At 46.1% G+C, this 19,721-nt stretch overlaps 1 protein-coding gene across 1 annotated transcript in view; it reads right to left on the bottom strand.

The window, feature by feature from the left end:
- The window catches only part of LOC137522631 (telomere length regulation protein TEL2 homolog), a 171,965-nt gene extending 152,754 nt beyond the window's left edge, over nucleotides 1-19,211 (bottom strand). The window contains exon 1 of the mRNA XM_068242713.1: nucleotides 19,172-19,211. The gene's annotated coding sequence lies outside the window, so the exon portion shown is untranslated. The remainder of the gene's footprint in view (nucleotides 1-19,171) is intronic.
- Between the last annotated feature and the right edge of the window lie 510 nt (nucleotides 19,212-19,721).

The raw sequence follows: 19,721 nt of genomic DNA, 5'->3' as shown, positions 1-19,721 counted from the left end.
AATGGAGGAGATCCTGGCGTACATAAATCGCAGCCATGGCCGTTAGCAACGTCTGAATTTCACGAAATGTCTCATGCAGGTAGAAGACATATTGTTAGACATGGATTCCAAAGATGGGGTCCCTACATCTTTGCAAACCAGAGTTACAGGGGTGCAAAAGTAGTGAAATCCCCCATAGGCTTTCATTGGCTCCCTATTTCACTTTCCAAAATCTCACACCTTTTCAAAGGGCAATGGCTCAGCAGGGGCAAATTTTCTAGCATTGTAGGTACTAGTAGGGAGATCATAACTGGTGAGTTTTGGGCCCCTAGGCCGAAGAGGTCATAGCCTAGGGTCACAAAAACCTGTTTATTTGGGCAATTTCAATAGTAGTGTTTCTGACGTACATAAATCGCAGCCATGGCCGTTAGCAACGTCAGAATTTCACGAAATGTCTCATGCAGGTAGAAGACATATTGTTAGACTTGGACTCCAAAGATGGGTTCCCTACATCTCTGCAAACCAGAGTTACAGGGGTGCAAAAGTAGTAAAATCCCCCATAGGCTTTCATTGGCTCCCTATTTCACTTTCCAAAATCTCACACCTTTTCAAAGGGCAATTGCTCAGCAGGGGCAAATTTTCTAGCATTGTAGGAACTGTTAGGGGGATCATAACTGGTGAGTTTCGGGCCCCTAGGCCAAAGAGGTCATAGAAAGGGTCACAAAAACCTGTTTATTTGGGCAATTTCAATGGAGGAGATCCTGGCGTACATAAATCGCAGCCATGGCCGTTAGCAACGTCTGAATTTCACGAAATGTCTCATGCAGGTAGGAGACATATTGTTAGACATGGATTCCAAAGATGGGGTCCCTACATCTCTGCAAACCAGAGTTACAGGGGTGCAAAAGTAGTGAAATCCCCCATAGGCTTTCATTGGCTCCCTATTTCACTTTCCAAAATCTCACACCTTTTCAAAGGGCAATGGCTCAGCAGGGGCAAATTTTCTAGCATTGTAGGTACTAGTAGGGAGATCATAACTGGTGAGTTTCGGGCCCCTAGGCCGAAGAGGTCATAGCCTTGGGTCACAAAAACCTGTTTATTTGGGCAATTTCAATGGTAGTGTTTCTGACGTACATAAATCGCAGCCATGGCCGTTAGCAACGTCTGAATTTCACAAAATGGCTCATGCAGGTAGAAGACATATTGTTACACTTGGATTCCAAAGATGGGGTCCCTACATCTCTGCAAACCAGAGTTACAGGGGTGCAAAAGTAGTAAAATCCCCCATAGGCTTTTATTGGCTCCCTATTTCACTTTCCAAAATCTCACACCTTTTCAAAGGGCAATTGCTCAGCAGGGGCAAATTTTCTAGCATTGTAGGAACTGTTAGGGGGATCATAACTGGTGAGTTTCGGGCCCCTAGGCCTAAGAGGTCATAGCCTAGGGTCACAAAAACCTGTTTATTTGGGCAATATCAATGGTAGTGATTCTGACGTACATAAATCGCAGCCATGGCCGTTAGCAACGTCTGAATTTCACGAAATGTCTCATGCAGGTAGAAGACATATTGTTAGACTTGGACTCCAAAGATGGGTTCCCTACATCTCTGCAAACCAGAGTTACAGGGGTGTAAAAGTGGTAAAATCCACCATAGGCTTTCATTGGGTCTCCTATTTACCGTTCCAAAATCTCACACCATTTCAAAAGGCAATGGCTCAGCAGTGGCAAAACTCACCAGTCATGATCCCCCTAAGAGTCCCTACAATGCTAGAATATTTGGTACTGCTGAGCCATTGCCCTTTGAAAAGATGTGAGATTTTGGAAAGTGAAATAGGGAGCCAATGAAAGCCTATGTGGGATTTTACTACTTTTGCACCCCTGTAACTCTGGTTTGCAGAGATGTAGGGACCCTATCTTTGGAATCCAAGTCTAACAATATGTCTTTTATCTGCATGAGACATTTCGTGAAATTCAGACGTTGCTAACGGCCATGGCTGCGATTTATGTACGCCAGGATCTCCTCCATTGAAATTGCCCAAATAAACAGGTTTTTGTGACCCTAGGCTATGACCTCTTCGGCCCAGGGGCCCGAAACTCACCAGTTATGATCCCCCTAACAGTTCCTACAATGCTAGAAAATGTGCCCCTGCTGAGCCATTGCCCTTTGAAAAGGTGTGAGATTTTGGAAAGTGAAATAGGGAGCCAATGAAAGCCTGAGGGGAATTTTACTACTTTTGCACCCCTGTAACTCTGGTTTGCAGAGATGTAGGGACCCCATCTTTGGAATCCATGTCTAACAATATGTCTTCTACCTGCATGAGACATTTCGTGAAATTCAGACGTTGCTAACGGCCATGGCTGCGATTTATGTACGCCAGGATCTCCTCCATTGAAATTGCCCAAATAAACAGGTTTTTGTGACCCTCTCTGTGACCTCTTTGGCCTAGGGGCCCGAAACTCACCAGTTATGATCCCCCTAACAGTTCCTACAATGCTAGAAAATTTGCCCCTGCTGAGCAATTGCCCTTTGAAAAGGTGTGAGATTTTGGAAAGTGAAATAGGGAGCCAATGAAAGCCTACGGGGATTTTACTACTTTTGCACCTCTGTAACTCTGGTTTGCAGAGATGTAGGGACCCCATGTTTGGAATCCAAGTCTAACAATATGTCTTCTATCTGCATGAGACATTTCGTGAAATTCAGACGTTGCTAACGGCCATGGCTGCGATTTATGTACGCCAGGATCTCCTCCATTGAAATTGCCCAAATAAACAGGTTTTTGTGACCCTAGGCTATGACCTCTTTGGCCTAGGGGCCCGAAACTCACCAGTTATGATTCCCCTAACAGTTCCTACAATGCTAGAACATTTGCTCCTGCTGAGCAATTGCCCTTTGAAAAGGTGTGAGATTTTGGAAAGTGAAAAAGGAAGCCAATGAAAGCCTATGGGGGATTTTACTACTTTTGCACCCCTGTAACTCTGGTTTGCAGAGATGTAGGGACCCCATCTTTGGAATCCAAGTCTAACAATATGTCTTCTATCTGCATGAGACATTTCGTGAAATTCAGACGTTGCTAACGGCTATGGCTGCGATTTATGTACGTCAGAATCACTACCATTGAAATTGCCCAAATAAACAGGTTTTTGTGATCCTAGGATATGACCTCTTCTGCCTAGGGGCCCGAAACTCACCAGTTATGATCTCCCTAACAGTTCCTACAATGCTAGAAAATTTGCCACTGCTGAGCAATTGCCCTTTGAAAAGATTTGAGATTTTTGAAAGTGAAATAGGGAGCCTAATGGAAGCCTATGGCAGAATTCAGCACTTTTGCACCACTATAATTCTGGTTGGTTATCATCACCCACCGACTTTAGCAGTTAATAGCAAAGGCCCCTTACATCCTAGCAACACCAAATTTGCAGGATATGTTAAAGAGATAGCAGGAAACAATATTTAAAGGGCTTCCGAGGCCACAAATGTGAAAAATGTTAAATACCTTTTCATAATCCAGATCCATGGAGGGCGCCATCCGCGCCCTCCCGTTCATTCCCCCATGGCTCCCGCAGCAATACCGGCCCCGGTCGGGTCCCGACTCCCGACCCCTCCGAACAGGTCGGGTTCTCATTCCCCACTCAATATGGCCGCCACAGATTCCCGCGGCTGCGCAGTCCGCACAGACGCGATTGCACCTGCGCAGCTCTAGGGCCTCCTCCTGCCGCGTCATCAATATGCATGCATACATCGGACGCATCGGGAGGAGGACCTAGAGCTGCGCAGCCGCAATCGCATCTATGCGGACTGCACAGCCGCGGCAATCTGTGGCGGCCATATTGAGGGGGGAATGAGAACCCGACCTGTTCGGAGGGGTCGGGACCCGACCGGGGCCGGTATTACTGCGGGTGTCATGGCGGAATGAACGGGGGGCGCAGATGGCGTCCTCCATGGATCTGGATTATGAAATGGTATTTAACTTTTTTCATACTTGTGGCCTCGTAAGTCCTTTAAAAAAAAAAAATATATGTGTGTATATATATATATATATATATATTTTTTTTTTTTTATTATTATTTTCATGTGCTGAGTGTGGGAAATAAGTGAAAAAAAAAATGACGTGGGGTCCCCCCTCCCGAGCCTCTGTAACCCCTTGTCCCCCATGCAGGCTGGGATAGCCAGAATGCAGAGCCCCGGCCAACTGGGGCTTCGCACCCTGAGCTATACCAGCCCGCATGGTCCATGGTATGGGGGGCTCCGGGGGGGGGGAGGGGCAGCCAAGCCTTCCCCTCCCCCCCCCCGGAGCCCTTGTCCAATCCATGGACAAGGGGCTCTTCCCCACCTCCGGTGCCCCAGGAGGAGGTGGGGGCGACGACTCCCTGGGGGGGGGGTTCATGGTGGCATCTGGGAGTCTCCTTTAAGAAGGGGACCCCAGATGCCCACCCCCTCCCAGGAGAAATGAGTATAGAGGTACAAAGTACCCCTTACCCATTTCCACAAAGGGTTAAATGAAATAAAAACACAACCACGAAAAAAGTCCTTTAATTTTTTTAATTAACCAGAAATACGTACCTGTACCTTTAAACAAAATTCCCACCGCAATATCCTCGGTAAATGATTCAACGAACTGTATCCTCTTATGTTGCGATCTTCTATTAAGTTGATTGAAGATCTCCGAAGCCCCCCACCCACATAGCAGAGAATGCGTCCAAAAGTCCTTTTGGACGCATAGCTGCTAGCTCCCGCTGTCTCTCCCCACCTGCTTGCCTGCACCTGTGAACCCCCACCTAGGCTGGCATGGGTGCACTGGGTGCCAGCCTAGGTGGGGGTTGACAGGTGCAGGGAGGTGGGGAGAGACAGCAGCGGGAGCCAGCAGCTTCACGTCCTTCCGAGGACACATTCTCTGCTATACTAACGGCCCCTGAATGAGCCGGATCTTTTTAATGAATCGGTTCTTTTTTATGAATCGACTCTTTTTTTTTTACTTTAAAATAGATTTTCTCAAAAACTATAAGGTCTTTTGAAAAAAAACTATTCTCCTCTTGTTCCCACTGTTCTTCTTAACATTCCCAGTAATTTTGGTGTTGCTAGCTTTTAAAGGGGCTTTGCAATTAACCATTAAAGTCGGCGGGGGTATATTTTCCCACGGTCAGAAGGAGAATTTACATTGAAACTTTAAAATTGATTTTCTCAAAAACTATAAGGTCTTTTTGAAAAAAAAAATGTCCTCTTATTCCCACTGTTCTCCTTAACATTTTCTGCAAGTTTGGTGTTTCTAGCTTTTAAAGCGGCTTTGCTATTAACTGCTAAAGTCGGCGGGCGCTTAATTTTCCCACGGTCAGAAGGAGTTACTTTAAAATTGATTTTCTCAAAAACTATAAGGTATTTTTGAAAAAAAAATTCCCCTCTTGTAGTCACTGAAAGATCTCAGGTGTTAGACACCTTGAAACATCTTTTCCATCACTTTTGTGGCCAGCATAATTTTTTCTATTTTTCAAAGTTCGCCTCCCCATTTATGTCTATTGCGGTTCGCGAACTTTTCCGCGAACCGAACCTTCCGCGGAAGTTCGCAAACCCGGTTCGCGAACCTAAAATCGGAGGTTCGGCCCATCACTAGTGAGGAGTAGTCTAGAAACCAAATGCCTCAAAATGACCTGTGAAATCCTAAAGGTACTCATAGGACGTAGGGCCCCTTAGCGCACCTAGGCTACAAAAAAGTGTTACACATGTGGTATCGCCGTACTCAGGAGAAGTAGTATAACGTGTTTTGGGGTGTATTTTTACACATGCCCATGCTGGGTGGGAGAAATATCTCTGTAAATGGACAATTGTGTGTAAAAAAAAAATCAAAAAATTGTCATTTACAGAGATATTTCTCCCACCCAGCATGGGTATGTATAAAAATACACCACGAAACACATTATACTACTTCTCCTGAGTACAGCAATACCACATGTGTGGCACTTTTTTGCAGCCTAGGTGCGCTAAGGGGCCCAACGTCTTATGAGCACCTTTAGGCTTTACAGGGGTGCTTACAATTTAGCACCCCCCAAAATGCCAGGACAGTAATCACACCCCACAAATGACGCCATTTTGGAAAGTAAACACCCCAAGGTATTCAGAGAGGGGCATGGTGAGTCTGTGGCAGATTTCTTTTTTTTTGTCACAAGTTAGCAGAAATGGAAACTTTTTTTTTTGTTTTATTTTTGTTTCAAAGTGTCATTTTCCGCTAACTTGTGACAAAAAATAAAATCTTCTATGAACTCACCATGCCTCTTAGTGAATACTTTGGGATGTCTTCTTTCCAAAATGGGGTCATTTGGGGGGTATTTATACTATCCTGGAATGTTAGCACCTCATGAAACCTGACAGGTGTTCAGAAAAGTCAGAGTTGCTTCAAAATGGGAAAATTCACTTTTGGCACCATAGTTTGTAAACGCTATAACTTTTACCCAAACCAATAAATATACACTGATTGGATTTTTTTTAATCAAAAACGTGTAGCAGAATAAATTTGGACAAAAATGTATATAGAAATTTTACTTTATTTGAAAAATGTGAGCACAGAAAGTTAAAAAAATAATTTTTTTTACAAAATTTATGTCTTTTTTGATGAATATAATAAAAACTAAAAATCACAGCAGCAATCAAATAGCACTAAAAGAAAGCTGTATTAGTGAAAAGAAAAGGAGGGAAAATTCATTTAGATGGTAGGTTGTATGACCAAGCAATAAACCGTGAAAGCTGGAGTGGTCTGAATGGAAAAAAGGCTCTGGTCCTTAAGGGGTAGAAAGACTGTGGTCCTCAAGTGGTTAAAGAATGTAATTACATAATTATGACCCATTGGTTTCGAACCCTCTCTACTTATAAGTAAGTGGGACCCTTCGGGCTCTACGACCTGTTGGAGATGTGGAACCCCAGTGGGGGATTACCTCCACATGTGGTGGAGTTGTCCTGGAGTCAAAAAGGTCTGGGAGACAGTGTTTGTTTGATTGGTATGAGGGGACGTATATGGATACACTCCCTCGCTCCCCCAAAATAGCATTATTATCTATGTATCCAGGGTCAGTTAAAGATATGAGGAACTCATTGTTACATCATTTAATGACTGCAGCTAGAACCTTGATAGCCCAGAATTGGAGGTCTGCGTATTCTCCTGGGACAGCGGATATGATCAATACCTTAAATAACATAATGCGTATGGAGGAACTGGTACTCGCCGAGTCGCTGCCCAGGGCAGAATGGGCAGATTTAACAATGTCTGGGTTTCATGGATTAATTTTCGGGAGAAACTTACGAGAGGAAATTAGGTGTAACTGCCTTCTTAAAACAGAAGGAAATTTGCAATAATTCAGTTATAAATAAACATTTGTGGTTACCCACAATGCACTACTACTAAATATGGAAATTATTCCTTTTTGCCCTTGTTAAGCAAAGCAAGCATTCAGAACCGCTGGTGTATAGCAAGCCTATAGCTTTAAGTTTTACACAGCCATATCAAACCCACATGTAGACAGCCTGTTTTGGACTTTTGGTCCTCATCAGTACATGGCAGGGATTGATAAGGCTGTATGAAATAGGAAAGGAGAGGAAATTAGAACAGGCTATAGGTATTATTGATACAATATATAGGACTTGTAAAAACCTTAGACGTTATCTAACTCTTAGTTTCCTAATGAAAATAGAATCTGTTACCCTAATCTGCATAAATTTGGGACGACGAGACCTAATGGAGGATATTGACTTTCTTTCTTGCTTTCCTTCTTTTTCTTTTCTTTTTTTTTTTCTCTCTCTTTTCGTTTTTCTTCTTTTTTGTTTGATTGTTTTATATATGGTTAATTATTTCTTACTTAAGTTTCGTTATGTGAGATATATAATTCATGTACATTTAAAGTAGATATAATTGATTGCTTGAAGACAAGTCTGGTTCTAATGGTGGTGCCCACAGCTCTTCCTCTTCCTGGTCACACTCCTCTAAGGCCTGATCAAGGTGAGATGCGGTGGAGTAGAGGGTGGTTGAGTGGGGGCAAGTACAGCAGAGTTTGACGTGGCTGAAGGTACTGGACCAGGAGGAGGATGGTGGCTTTGAGTTTGTGTACAGCTTCTCCTGATGTGTTCATCCCATAGGTGTTTGTGATGTGAGATCATGTGCTTTCATAAAGCAGTTATCCCTAGCTGGGTGTTGCACTTCCCACAACTCAGATTCCTTTGGCAGAGATTGAAAATAGCAACGCTGTTACCAGAGGCAGACACACACAAAAAAGTCACACTGGTGAGCTTTGGAATGACAGCATTCTGGTGGTGGCATCAGCAAGTATTGAAGGGCGTGTTGGCTGGCTGACCCCAGGTGCCGATACATGCTGTCTGACAGTGCCACTAGCTCCTTCTGATGAGCTCCCCCTGCTAGTTACAACTCGTCTCCTCCTCTCTGTCTCCCTATTTGAACTGTCCCCCTGTTCTTCATCTCTTCTTGCAGGCACCCACGTGACATCCATGGATACATCATCATTATTATCAACTGCTTCCCTTGTATCAGACACCTCCAAAAAGGCACCAACAACGGGTACTACATCATCATCATCATCCTCACAGCTTTTGTCCATGTGTGTACTGTCACCTGACTGAGACATATCAGATGGTGTAACATACTTATCGCCTTTATCCTCTGCCAATAATGGTTGTGCATCACTAAATTCAACACACAAATGTGTGAATAACTCCTCTGACATATCAAGTGGAGCGGCTGTGGTGCTAGTGGTGGTGGCTGCTGGGTGAGTGGTAAGTTGTTGTACGGTGCCCGAATCAGAGCAGGAGGAGGATGGTGCATCAAGGTTTCATGCGTAAGCTGTAGAAGATGGGGTGTGCGGTGTAAGCCAGTCAACTACGTCCTCTGAATTTTGGGTGTTGATGGTACGTGCCCTCTGAACACTGGGCATTCTTCCAAGACCGCAGGAAATCACAGCAGCACGACTTCGATGACCCCGGCTGGGAGGCTGCCTCTGCCTGTCATTTTTTTTATTTAGGGTACTGTGCCTGCAACAAATAAAAAATAATGCACTGGAGTGGTACTGTGCCTGCAACTTAATGTTGCAACAATTGCAGTAGTGTACACAGCTCTGGGTGTCAGTGGGCAGTGTAGTGTCACACACAGAGAAATGCAGTAGTACTATCAAAATACAGTGGAAGACAGGTCTCACCTGGATAATATTGGCTGTCAGCGATGTCCAGCCAATATAAGCGTGTCCCTTTAAGGCAGCCAGGAACCAGGCTCTCCGGGTGGACTTCCAAGGTAGAGGGTCCGCAGTAAGTGATTGGTGCAGATCCCAGCTGGTGGTATGGTGGTCAGCTGCAGGCGGGTGTATATTACAGAACACTAGCTCTCCCCTGCGTGGTGAGACAGTGAGAGAGCGGCTCCTGGGTATACACAGCATTGCCGCTCGCTCTGGCCAGGAGGAACCAAGTGTCTAACTGTTGCTGGGCAGGGTAACGGCTTTCAAAGGAGAAACTTGTACTAGGCTATGAGAATGTTTAGGGGGGTTTATTAGCATTGAAGATGACGCGTTTCACAGAGGAACACCCACCATTTCTTCAGATCAATAAAAAACAAATATGGTGGAGGTTACATTTATAAACATAGGAGCATGACATGTGTCAGGAGAATGAAAGAGAGTTTCTCCCTCCCTTTCCCACGTTGTCTGCACATTCTTTCTTCCCCTTCCCTCTTCCCCTCCATTTGTTTTAAATGGTGGAAATCAAGCCTTTCATTCTCCTTTAGCATTTGATTGAGCATAGCCCCACCCATAAGAGTGATTCAGTTTGTAGTGTCCATTTATTTACATAGACCAGCCCATTATGCATATTCATTTTTTGCCCAGCATCATCTTTCCCCACCTCTTCCTTGCACTTCTCTCCCCCTCCCCTTGTTTCATTAATAAAGTTTATTGCGATCAATCCATCCCACTTCATGCCGATTGGCCAATTTTTGACACATGCCATGCTCCTTTGTTTATAAATGTACCCTCCTCCATATTGTTTTTTATTGATCTAAAGAAATGGAGCGTGTTCCTCCGTGAAAAGCATCATCTCCAATGCTAATAAACCCCCCTAAACATTCTCATAGCCAGTGATTCCCTGGTAACCTGGTAATCAGACTGTACTGCAGCCAAGGGACTCCTATAGCATAGAGGCCACTGGCTGCACTGGCTGCACTCAGGGCCAGCCCTAGACTATTTGCCGCCTGAGGCAAATTTTGAAAAAATTGCCACCGCCAACTCCTCCCCCCCGTGGGGGGCGCTCTGGGGGGCCGCCGAGCTGGAGGGGTATTGGGCCTAGTGGCGGGGAGGGGGTCGGACCCCCCCTCCCTCGCCTGGGTCCCCCGATCTGCGCTCCCCTCCAGCCTTAAATAGAAGCAGCCGCTATTTGTAAGAGGCACGGGCGGGGAGGACTCACCTCTTCCCAGCGTGCGCTCCACTGACGTCACTTCCTGCAGCGTTGCAGGAAGTGACGTCAGTGGAGCGCACGCTGGAACGAGGAAGAGGTGAGTCCTCCCTGCCCGTGCCTCTTACGAGTAGCGGCTGCTTCTATTTAAGGCTGGAGGGGAGCACAGATCGGGGGACCCAGGCGAGGAAGGGGGGGGGGCGTCCGACTCCCCTCCCCGCCGCTAGGCCCAATACCCCCGTCCTGCCAGCTACCCCTCCAGCTCGGCGGCCGGCTCCCCGCACCCACGGATGGGTGGGTGCCGCCCCTGGAAATTTGCCGCCTGAGGCAAAAGTTTCACCCCGCCTCATGAGCGGGCCGGCCCTGGCTGCACTGATGAGCGAGAGGTCCTTGCAGCAACTGACACTTGGTGGATTAGTGTCACGGGTAGTACAGACAGACTGAACACTCGAGGGATAAGTGACAGTCAGAAGGGTCGGGCAGGCCAGGTCGGTAACACACGAGCAGATAAGGTACAAAGACAGGAGGCTGATTCGGTAACCGGGTACAGGCAAGGTTGGCAACTGGTAAGCAGATAGGCAGAGGTACCCGAATCAGAAAGCAAGAGAGAGGTCAACAGAGCAAATGGTCATAACAGATATAAAGCACAATCCTAGTCTGGAGTGTGAGGTCCTTGGTCTCGACACCCAGGAACTAGTCTAAGGAATAACACAGTATCCTATGCTTGGGTGTGAGGTCCTTGGTCTCAACACCCTGGAACTGGTCTAAAGTATAACACAGCAATGCCACAGTAATCCTAAGATTGGGTGTGAGGTCCTTGGTCTCAACACCCTGGAACTGGTCTAAAGTATAACACAGCAAATAACAAGAGAGTAATCTGGCTAAGTGTGAATTCCCAGGTCCACCTGGTTCTAACACACTGTAGGATCTAACTGAGGTCTAAGTGCTCACACGTAAGTATTCGCAACGGCAGACAACCAGCAACTGACAGGCAAGATGTATATATACTCCAGCGCTCCTCAGCGCCGCCCCCAGCCAATCAGGATTTCCTCTGGAATCAGCTGATCGCAGGGCCGGGACAAGGTCCACCACCAACAGAGGCTGAGCTGCCCAAGTGCGCCCCCCCCCCCGTGCGCGCCTACCCCCCCCCCCCCCCCCCCCCCCCGAGCGCCCCCTTTAAAGTACAATAGATTATGCACAAATAAAACAGTATTTTTACACAGGAAACGGATTTATATAAATTAACTATAAACAAGTGACACCAACAATTTTTTATATTACACACTTTTTATATTTATGTTACACAGAATTACACAGACTCTCTACATACGTACAGGGTGCATTTCTCAATGTTTTCCTTCTGTCCTGTGCAACAGCAGTTCAGGGCCTCTTTAAAGGGAGACTAAAAGTACCCCTGACATTGCTGTAAAATAAATTTGCTGTGCTGTGACATAAATCACAGCACCTTCCTCTCTCTTTAGCGCCCCCCTGTCCCCCATTCTGCTCAGCCGAAATATTCGACTTAAGCAGGTCATTGATGAGGGGCAGGCGGGAAGGAAGTTTCAGTACTTTAGCTCAGAACGATAAATACTGAGTTAAACTTACCTGTGGTTTCTTGCAGCCCCCAGCAGTCCTCCTGTGCCCACAACACATCGGTCCAAGTCCTCCTGGCCAGCAGTGGCGACCACCAAAGCTGGCTTGTTGCCGCCAGTCGGCAAGCTATGTGCACTCTGTGCATGAGCAGTTTTCATGTACCGCAGGTACACAGAATGCTCCCGCCCCACGTAAGCACGATGAGGAGGCATGTGGCTGGCCAGCTTTGCAGAGGTCACGGCTGCTGGCTTGAGGGACTTGAACCGGCGTTGTGGGCACAGCACTGGAGGACTCCAGGGGACGGCAAGAATCTCCAGGTAAGTTAAACTCATTCTTTAATCAAACTTTAAATGTATTTAAATTAAAGGCAGGCAGCATAATAATCTGCCACATGTGTATATAGGTGCAGAATGAATGATATACTATATCCACAAACTTACTCATTCTGCACCTATATACACATGTCACAGACACTATGCTGCTTGCAGGCAGAACTTAACCAATCAGGCAGTCACTGAAACACTGTCAAGAATCAGGATAAACTGCTACTACTCACTGTAAATATGTAACTTCACTTTAATGGCCGCGGGTGCCAGTCCAGACCAGTCCCAACTAAGTACAGCCAGCCCAGCCAGAAGACGCCTGCAAGGGACATTAGTGAGAAGAATGTGGGCGGGTTCACGACAAACACAAGCCAAAGCCAGCCAGCGTCAAGAGAAGCGGCGGAATCGCATTTATCATTATTGTCTCTGCCCGGCGCCCGCTATTTACCACTAATTCATTTCAATGTGTTGCCATGGTGTCGATAACGCCGGCGCCGCCCCCCGCTCTCTCCATCTGCCGCCGGGCATGTTGCAATGTTTGTAAGCGTGCAGCTCACGTAAGCCTATGCTTACTGTGGCTGACGTGGGCGGGACTCAGGCGAGAGCCCCAGGAAGCGTCAGCTACAGTAAGCAGGGCCGGCGCTACCATTAAGGCAAAGGAGGCAGCTGCCCCAGGGCCCCAGAGCTTGTAGGGGCCCCCAGTAGCTACAAGAGGAAAAAAATTTTTCAAATCGGCCTTATAGTTTTTGAGAAAATCGATTTTAAAGTTTCAAAGGAAAAAAAAATACACATTTAAAAACCTGCCGACTTTAATGGTTAATAGCAAATCCACCCTAAATGCTAGAAACCCTAAATTTGCAGGATATGTTAAGGAGATCATTAGGAATAAGAGGAAAAAACAATTTTTCAAAAAGACCTTATAGTTTTTGAGAAAATCGATTTTAAAGTTTCGAAGGAAAAAAGTATACTTTTAAATTCGGTAAATGTCACTTTTAGTAGCAAACCTAACGGTAGTGTAATTTTACATGCATCAAACGAAAGCGCAATAAATTTCCTGACGGGGTTTCCAGGGGGTCTATACGCAGCCGCAGCGCTTTGGCCAGGGGTTCGCTATACAGCCGCAATATGGCTGTATGAAGATCTCTGGCATTTTTTCCTATTTTCCCAATTTTTTTTTTTTATGTTTAGAGTGTGGGAATTTTTTTTTTTTTAAATTATGTGGGGTCCCCCCTCCTGAAACTTTTTAACCCCTTTGTCCCCCATGCAGGCTGGGATAGCCAGAATGTGGAGCTCCGACCGATTGGGACTTCACACCCTGACTATACCAGCTGCAAAAAAGGTCCCCTAATGCCGATTTTTGTTCCGGGGTATATGTTGGGGGGGCCCCTCAGGTTTATTTTGCCCTGGGGCCCCATTGTTGCTTAAACCGGCCCTGACAGTAAGCATAGGCTTACGTGAGCTGCACGCTTACAAACATTGCAACATGCCCAGCGGCAGATGGAGAGAGCGGGGGGCGGCGCCGGCGTTATCGACACCATGGCAACACATTGAAATGAATTAGTGGTAAATAGCGGGCGCCGGGCAGAGACAGTAATAATAAATGTGATCCCGCTGCGCTCATTAATGAGCTCACTAACCAGCGCCCCGAGGCTGTAGCCTTGCCAGCCTATGTCTCGGCCCGGCCCTGGCTGATCGTCCTGGTCAGCTGATACCTCTCCTGCTGGCATAAAGGTCCTGCCTTCTAGCGCGCGCGTGTAGCTCTCCATCTCTGTGCACTAGAAGGCCCAGGCAAACCAGATGCATGCTGCTGTGCGGAAACCGCCGGTCTGAACGCGGAGACAGCCGCCCCGCGGCGGCATCTCCGCTATTCATTACATTTCTCCATTGAAAGCCGTTTCCCTGCCCAGCAACAGTTACACACTTGGTTCCTCCCGGCCAGAGCAAGTGGCAATGCTGTGTATACCCAGGAGCCGCTCTCTCGCTGTCTCACCACGCAGGGGAGAGCTGGTGTTCTGTAATATACACCTGCTTGCAGCTGACTATACCCCCAGCTGGGACCTGCACCAATCACTTATTGCAGACCCTCTACCTTGGAAGTCCACCCGGAGAGCCTGGTTCCTGGCTGCCTTAAAGGGACACACGCTTATATTGGCTGGACATCGCTGACAGCCAATATTATCCAGGTGAGACCTGTGCTGGATAGGACAGTGACTATTATATACGATCTAGTCTCTCAGAGCGCTCTTCTTTGTTGTTTTGCAGTCGTTTTTTGTGGATCCCAGAGCTGCCTGATAGGAATTGCCTGCTCGCACTTCAGGGAAGCATCCCTATTCCCACATTGCTGTTTTTACAACTTAATGTGGCAACGATCACAGTAGTGTACACAGCTCTGGGTGTCAGTGGGCTGTGTAGTGTCACACACAGAGATATGCAATAGTTCTATCACAATACAGTGAAAATAATGCACTGGAAACGTACTGTGCTAGTTACTAATGTGGCAAACAATAGCAGTAAGCAGTAGTACTTTGCACAGCTCTGAGTGTCAGTGTGCACTGTGGAGTGTCACACACACACAAAAAAATAAACAGCAGAACGATGCATTAGCCCTCTCAAGGGCTATTTTGGGTTCTTTCGCAGCAAGTCAGTCAGTGAGGAACAACAAAACAGGCCTAGCTAACTTTTCCTATGTGCAGCAATGTCTGCACATAGGAAAAAAATATATACTAAACCTGGTGCATCCATGATGAAGGGGCATCTTGTGGATTATGCCTCCTCTGTACCTCATGCTCCCTTGTACCTTCTGTGTCTCCCTGTGTCTTCCTCTGTCCCCTTGTGTCCTCCTGTGTCCCCATGTGTCTACCTGTGTCCTCCTTGTTTCCTCTTTTGCCCTCCTCTATGCCCCTTTGTTTCCCCCTGTGTCCTCCATTAGTCCCCCTGCGTCCTCCTCTGCATTGGCACAGTACAGGGAGTCCCCAACTTTGCGGCGGGTTGGAGGTTTGTATTGGCAGGCATTCACAAGTCAGGAACTCCCTGCATTTGGACTATAAGACGCAGTGACTTTTTCCCCCCACTTTGGGTGGAGAAAAGGTGAGTCTTCAAGTCAAGAAAATACAGTAATTGATTATCAAGAACAATAGAAAAACAGCAGGAATAAAAATAATTTACATACGTTCAGAGGGTAGAATGTAGTAATGGTGCCTATTAAAAAGGGCACCCCATTCACATCAATGCAAATCTTTTCTCTATTGACACTAAGTATATAAAAAGGGCACTGCGCAGGTAAAGATAAAATGCTTAAATATAAAGCAACTATATTGCTTGTTATCTTTAACTTTCATTTCCATACCACATTTATTGATTACAATAACCCATTATTTAACAAATATTAATTTCTAAAACTGTATAATTGTTTCTAAAACTGTTCCTTATGCTTTCTATGTAACAAATGTTTTTCAACAAACTTACTTAAACATATATATATATATATATATATATATATATATATATATATATATGCATTTATTTTTACTACTCAATTATCATTTTTTTAAACTCTATGTTATACAAAACCATACACAATAATATACTAATTTATATTACACAAAGGGGTACCTAACTGCTGGTGCCTAACCATAACCCCCCCCCCCCCACACACACACACACACACACACACACACACCTAGCTAAGGTTAGGCACCCACAGTTGGGTTTTAGAGTTAGGCACTGCCAGAGTGATCTTAGGGTTAGGCACCAGCAGGGGGGTGTTAAGGTTAGGCATCACCAGGGGGGTCTTAGAGTTAGTCACTACAAGGGTGGTTTAGGGGTTAGGCACCACCAGGGCGGTTAAGGTTAAGTATCACCAGGGGGTCTTAGTGTTAGGCACCACAAGAGTGGTCTAAGGGTTAGGCACCACTGTCTGGGTTAAGGTTAGGCACCACCAGGGTGGTCTTAAGATTAGGCACCAATAGGGGGGTCTTAGGATTAGGCATTACCATGGGTCTTAGGGTTAATCACCACCCGGGGGGGTGGGGGGAGGTTCTTAGGGTTAGGCTGTAGAGGATATGGTGGGGAATAGTAGAATATTGGTATTACAAAATTATATTTTACAGCATATCTTGGTGACCATTTTACTAAATGATAACTTCAATGTCATTTATACCTGGCACCCTTTTTAATTGGAGCCTTTATTATATGCACACAGTTTAGAGAGACACTACAAGAACTGGACTTTCCAAGCTGGAGAGAAGTGTCTGCTCTCCCACTTATCTTTTCATCCAACTCCTGGAATTTGCAACCCAGGAGAATAATTGTAACCTCATCGCCTTAAGAACAGTATACAATTACTTTGCGAAATGATTTCTGCTGAAGCACTTGTTATTAGTTTGCCTTGAGAAGTGGTTCACTTTAAGATTCCTTTTGTGTAAACACTTACAACAGTGTATAATTGTGTTACAGGATATTAACAGTTTCTATTCAACATCCAAACAGAATTGCTTAGCAGATAAAGAATAGTCAATTCACTTTATGAACGTACATTAAGTGGATACAGTGTAATATAAATATGTAACACATACTATATTTGGCCCAGTGGGCTTGTTGAGAGCGTACATACATTAGTCAGTCTTTTTACTTTAATTTTTTAATCTAATATCCTGACTTATCACCAGGGCCGGCCTTAGGTTTCACAGCGCCCTGAGCGAAACCTGATTCTGGTGCCCCCCCCGCCCCCGTTTTATCCTCCTTTGCACGTGCGGTTGCGCGTACGCACACACTTTGGGATGTCCCCCAACCTATCTGCCCCCCATCCCCTCCACTGGGCAATCCACCACAAACAATGCTGGGAATACACGGCTTGTTTTTGAGCCATTTAGATGGCTTGATAGATAATTTCCGACATGTCCGATCTCCCGCTCGATCGTTTCGCTGCTCGATTTGTGACAGCACTGAATGGAAAAGATAAGAAAAACGAGTGGAAGATATGAGAATCAACTGCAGAATCAAGCGGCGAAACGATCGAGTGGCAAAAACGAGCCGTGTATGCCCAGCATAATGCAGGCACCCCCAGCCACAAAACAGACAGACAGCAGATCCATGCACGTATGCGCACACACTACACTCTCACACAATCTATATACACGGCCACACGCTACACACGCACACAATCTACATACACGGCCAAATGCTACACATGCACACAATCTACATACACGGCCAAATGCTACACACGCACACAATCTACATACACAGCCACACGCTACACACGCACACAATCTACATACACAGCCACACGCTACACACGCACACAATCTACATACACAGCCACACGCTACACACGCACACAATCTACATACACGGCCACACGCTACACACGCACAATATATATACACGGCCACACACTACACATACACAGCTAGACACACAGTCTATATACACAGCTACACAGACACACACAGACACACACACACACACTACACTACACACACACACACACACTACACTACACACAGTCTATATAAACAGCTACACACACACAGTCTATATACACAGCCACACACACAGTCTATATACACAGCCACACACACACACACACACACACACACACACACACACACACACACACACACACACACACAGTCTATATACACAGCCAGCTACACACACACAGTCTATATACACAGCCAGCTACACACACACAGTCTATATACACAGCTACACACAGTCTATATACACACACACAGCTACACACACACACACACACACACACAGTCTATATACACACACACAGCTACACACACACACACACACACACCACATACAAACTGCACACACACACACACACACACCACAGTCTATATACACACAGCTACACACACACACACACACACACACACACACACACACACACACACACACACACACACACACACACACACACACACACACACACACACACACACACACTGTCTATATACACACAGCTACACACACACACACACACACACCACATACAAACTGCACACACACACACACACACACACCACAGTCTATATACACACAGCTACACACACACACACACACACACACACACACACACACACACACACACACACACACACACACACACACACACACACCACAGTCTATATACACACACCACAGTCTATATACACACACACACAGCTACACACACACACACAGTCTATATATACACACACACACACACACACACACAGTCTATATACACACAGCTACACACACACACACACACACAGTCTATATACACACAGCTACACACACACACACACACACACACACACACACACACACACACACACACACACACACACACACACACACACACACACCACATACAAACTGCACACACACACACCACAGTCTATATACACACAGCTACACACACACACACACACACACACACACACACACACACACACACACACACACACACACACACACACACACACCACAGTCTATATACACACACCACAGTCTATATATACACACACACACAGCTACACACACACACACACACACACACACACCACAGTCTATATACACACACCACAGTCTATATATACACACACACAGCTACACACACACACACACACACACACACACACACACACACACACACACACACACACACACACACACACACACACACAGTCTATATACACACAGCTACACACACATACTACACACAGTCTATATATACACACAGCTACACACACTACATTCTAGCAGCGGCAGACAGGACAAGATAGTTTGTAGGAGCTTGCTCCAGAAAGAAAACGACACAAATTCTTCTAACAGCCCACAAGAGGATTACCTCGCCACCTCGGACTGCTCCTCTATCCATCCAGCGTGCTTGAAGGGGCGGGGAGGAGGGGCTGATAAGGAAGTCCGAGCGTTGGAGAAGTATGTCTCCTCCAGGTCCTAGTGCCCGCTTCTGCACCGGACAACAGCCTGCTCTGCTCGCAGTTTGTGCCCTAGTTGTCCGCCTACTTGTTATTGCCAGAGGCAGGAGCGCCCCCCCTGAAGCCGGCGCCCTGAGCGATCGCTCCGGTCGCTCAGGTCAAAGGCCGGCCCTGCTTATCACTGTTCATATACAGTGAGGGAAAACATTATTTGATCCTTTGTTGATTTTGCCCTCTGACCAAAAAATGACCCGTCTATAATTCCAATGGTAGGTTTATTGTAGCTATGAGAGTCAGAATAATAACCAAAAAGTACCCTCAAAAACCCCTTACCCCAAAGTCAGAGTGTTTAGCAGAGATGACAGCTACACACCTGTAGGCAATTACCTCTTGGAGTCCTCAGTCACAGACCTCAGCTGAACTCCCAGGGTAGCCCCTTCAAAGTTGTTCTCTGTAATGTCA

Source organism: Hyperolius riggenbachi, chromosome 6, assembly GCF_040937935.1.
Source record: "Hyperolius riggenbachi isolate aHypRig1 chromosome 6, aHypRig1.pri, whole genome shotgun sequence".
NCBI classification, from domain to species: domain Eukaryota; kingdom Metazoa; phylum Chordata; class Amphibia; order Anura; family Hyperoliidae; genus Hyperolius; species Hyperolius riggenbachi.
This window is presented reverse-complemented; position numbering and strand designations above follow the sequence as displayed.